This window comes from Octopus bimaculoides, chromosome 17, assembly GCF_001194135.2.
Source record: "Octopus bimaculoides isolate UCB-OBI-ISO-001 chromosome 17, ASM119413v2, whole genome shotgun sequence".
Lineage (NCBI taxonomy): Eukaryota > Metazoa > Mollusca > Cephalopoda > Octopoda > Octopodidae > Octopus > Octopus bimaculoides.
Genome location: NC_068997.1, coordinates 33,011,354 through 33,016,066, shown reverse-complemented (window position 1 = coordinate 33,016,066; position 4,713 = coordinate 33,011,354).

The window sequence follows — 4,713 nt, the reverse complement described above, 5'->3', positions numbered from 1 at the left end:
ACACACACACACACACACACACACACACACTCACACACGTATGTATGTATATATAGAAGCCGTGTGACTGTGTAGTAGAACCTTGTTGCCCAACGAAATGTTTCCGGGCTCAATCCTACAGCGTGTCACCTTGAGCAAGTCTCTTTTACTATAGTTCTTGGTCGACCGAAGCATTGTGACTGGATTTCTCTCAGTCTGGTGTGTTCGTTAATGTAATAAAGCGAACAAAAGCGGGAGATAACTTCGTTCCTACTGCAGATATTTGTCTTTGGATGCTGTCGTTGAAGTTAAAAAAGTTATTTTTCGATGATTAAAAAAGTTATTTTTCAATTTTTCCAGTTCGGTCATGTATGTCATTTGGAAATTTTTCCAGCCGAGATTGTATAGCTTTTATTTTGTATTCGTGTTGAATTAAGGTGTAAAGATGTATTACATCGACTGAGACAAGTAGAGAGTCCATGCAGGTTTTGCTCAGGAAATGGATGGTTTAAAAAGTCCAAGTAATCTCTTATGAAGCTCGGTACATACTTAAGAATAGATTTTAGAAGTACATCAATGAAGTTACCAAGTCTATGTGTCTCACAGGACATCTTGCCACAATCACTTTCATTTTGATCGTGTCAGTCTCTTGTTATTCTTGAGTGTATTCACTGAGGCGTCAAGTAAAACTTGCCTTACACACACACAAACACACGCACACAGCGTAAACATTTTCAGTTTACATTTAAAATATATTGTGTTCTTAAATTTCCTATCAGGATTGTAAAATCTATGTTTGAAAGCTTATCAGTCATGACCATATGTTTTTTAAAGCATAGTGTATCAGGATTTCATTGTTCAATGTGTTCTTCCGTTCTTAAAGACAGGATACTATGATCTGAGGGAAAGTTAGCGGTTATTTCTTGCAAAGTGAGTTACCTACCGAAGCTGTTTAGTGGGTTCGTAATCGTGTAGTGACGCAGTATGCTGGATGGGTGTCATGGCATTGTGGTGGCATTGTGGTGGTTTCAGTTTGGGCAATGAAGTAGTCTTGGATGTTAATTAAAAATTCGACACTATCAAAAGTAGTCATCATCATCATCATCATCATCGTCGTCGTCGTCGTCGTCGTCGTCGTCGTCGTCGTCGTCGTCGTCGTCGTCGTCGTCGTCGTCGTCGTCGTCGTCGTCGTCGTCATCGTCGTCGTCGTCGTTGTCATAATAATAATAATAATAATAATAATAATAATAATAATAATGATGATGATGATGATGATAATGATGAATATGATAATCATTAGAAGGATAATAATAATGATAACAATAATTACCCTCATCATCATCTTGATCCTCATCATTAACAGAAACAACAGTTGTAGTAGTAGTAGTAGTAGTGATGGTGGTAGTAGTAGTAGTAATGGTGGTGGTGGTGGTAGTAGTAGTAGTGGTAGTAGTGATAGTAGTAGTATTAGTAGTAGTAGTAGTAGTAGTAGTAGTAGTAGTAGTAGTAGTAATAGAAGTAGTATCAGTAGTAGTAGTGGAAGTAGAGCTGATGTCACATCAGTGCAAAGATTTAATTCAATATGGTTAAATAAGTTAATTAGTTAACTATTTGATTATAGGTTCATTACCGAATCACAAGTTAATTATCGTTAATTAACGAAAACTTCCACAGCCTTCATTTTATCTTCCTTCTGATTTGATTTGATTGTCGTCTTTGTTTAGGGTCACGTGATCAAAGTCTCATGTGGGCTTTATCTATTTCAAGTGGTAAAGATTAAAAATCTGTGTTGTCGAAAGATGTAGTTAATCATTGGGTCTCATTTGACTGAGGACACTTATGAATAAACGCATTCCACTCATGAACATTTAGTCGTTTACCACATAGTTTAATGTGTCCTTTGTTTTACAAGAGTGAAGAGTATGGTTTAAGAGTAGATTTGCTGTTATTTCTAGTGGGTCAAATGAACACGTGGAGAAAATAATCTGCATGGCTTGTTATTCTTGTGCTGTTGGTGGCTGAAATGATGCCTTGTAGTCTCTGTTATTTGTAATGTAGGTAAATATCCAATTGGTGGAATCCGCTGTTTAGTTTCGAAGACCTGTCGAAGCCAGGTTTTACAAACTAAATATAGTAAATCGAAGAGTGAAGTTTAAAAATACAATTATTTCCTGAATTCCAAGAACGCTAACACTGGTTTATGTACGAGTGTAAGTAGCGAACATCACTTGGACAGGAGGCTGAGGCACTTCAAGAAAACAGTTTTGTTGTTGTTCGATTAAATGAAGTTGCGTAGACCTTTAATCTGGTACCTCGAAACGAAACGAAATGCATGAAGCATAGCAGAGTTTACAACACATAAATCGACAGCCCCCAAAGCATATTTTACTCAACCATGACACCTTGTATCAGTATGGTTCACTATGAAGCGAAACTATATTTAGTGCCTTAGCTTCCACTAAAAAAATGGATTAACCCTATTTTGATTCTCAGTAGATTTTTGTTAAATCACAAAGTGATGAGTTCACCAAAATTATTGGTCAGCTTGAAATTCTAGGTACTGATCAAGAAGGAGGTTTATAAAATGGAGAGAATAAAGGGATACTAATAAATTTTCATATTACATTTTGTATATTTTCAAAATTTAAGAAATTATAAATGAACTTGAATTTTTAAAAAAAAGTACTTGCTTTTATCTCACTGGTTTCATAATTTCATGATATTCAAAGAAAGCATGAGATGGAAAGGCATGGGCCTACATCATATATGAATCGACTCAAAGTAAGCTCTTTCGAACGTTTGGTTTCCTTAGGAATTTCTTCATGCAGAAACAATTGTAGAAACAGAAACTTTGATCAAATATACCTTTCTGTTCTTACATAATTTGTATATGTATGTACGTCTGTATCTATGCGTGTGTGTGTGAGTATGTAAATATGGTCTTTGCAGCTTTATTAATAAAGTATATATATATATATATACATATATATAATTTTTCTCGTCTGGCCGTAAAGCCTTTTCTGTTTGTTTTCCTGTCTTGTTTTTTGTCCGCCACTACATTCCTCCATGGCTAGATTTAATTTGCGTATACAAATTTAATCTGCGATCCATGGGACGAGCCGTTTTAGCGATGCGTCCTGCCCAAGCCCGTCGAAACGCCAGTGTTAAAACGTGGGTGGCTGATGAAGGAGAATGTTCTCTATGTGGCTCGTGTGTTCTCGTCTACGTTTGTTTGCAATGTCCTGTACCCAGATATGCACCTATACATACAGGTGGATGTCGGTATGCACATACCTGTACGTATATATGCATATACTCATTTACTATTTGTTTATATATATATATATATATATATGTATATATGTATGTATATGTATATGTGAATAATATATACGTACGCACAAATCTTTGTTAGTGTACATTTGTGTGTGTGTGTGTGTGTGTGTGTGTGTGTGTGTGTGTGTGTGTGAAGGTGCATGGTTTAGTGGTCAGGCTGTTGTATTCACGATCGCTGGATCCTGGTTTGATTCCCAGACCGGGTGGTGTGTTGTGTTCTTGAGCAATGGTGGAGTGGGGTGGGTATAATATTGGATTGCTCCTCAAGTGAGCAGCGTGGTGTCATCTGAAGGCTAAAACGGGGATAGGCGCATTGTGATCAGTGATGTGTAACAAAATCTGATCGGTCACGTGATACACACACACACACACACACACACACACACACACAAACACACATGCGTGCGTGGGGAGGGATATATAGTAGATTTGGAAGAGAGGGTGTACTAAAAATGTGTGACACCACATGCCTGGAGTAAATAATCTAGAGTGAATTTTCGTGAGATGAATGAATGAATAAATAAATCAAAATTTAGAAATATGTGAAATCTGTACAATTCTGAGTAGTTTCAAAATCATTCAGAATTGTAGACGTAACGAATCATAAACCTATATTTGAATGTTATACAAATAAGCTGACAAAAACTAGTTTCTTTTCACAAAAGAACATTTTGTCACCTCGACAAAGTTTTATCTGTATTTCCCGCCAATTATGTAATATCAAAACGAAACAACGTATTGTTTTTGTTATATATTTGAAACATTGTTCTACGTTTTTTCTGGGTATACTTCGTTAAATGACAATAACAACAGCATCAAATAAGAGGAAAACAGAATTAAAATTTTACTTAAGTCATCTCTGGTAAAGGTTTTGGTAAATAAATTGGTATTACCAGCTTAACGACTTCTCAGTCCGTTAAAAGTTAAAAGAAATATCAAAAAATGTGTGTGTCAGTGTGTGTGTGCGTATGTGAGTGTAAGTTTATGTGAGTGTGTGCGAGTTTGCGCGTTTCGTTACGTCTACAATATATATATATTTATTTATTTATGCGCCCTTTTAAAGCCTAACCAGGCTCATGGGCCCGGTTTGCCGGTTTCTATGGCGTCTGTGTTCCTCCCAGATGAACTGGATGTCCAGTCCATCGTAGAAAAAGGAAGGAAGAGTGAGAAAGTTGGGGCGAAAGAGGATAACACGGGTCGCCACAACCCCCTGCCGGAGTCTCGTGCAGCTTTAGGTGTTTTCGCTCAATAAACACACACAACGCCAGGTCTGGGAATCGAAACCGCCATCCTCCGACCGCGAGTCCACTGCCCTAACCACTGGGCCATTGCGCCTCCACACACGTGTGTGTGTGTGTGTGTGTGTGTATATATATATATATATATATATATATATAT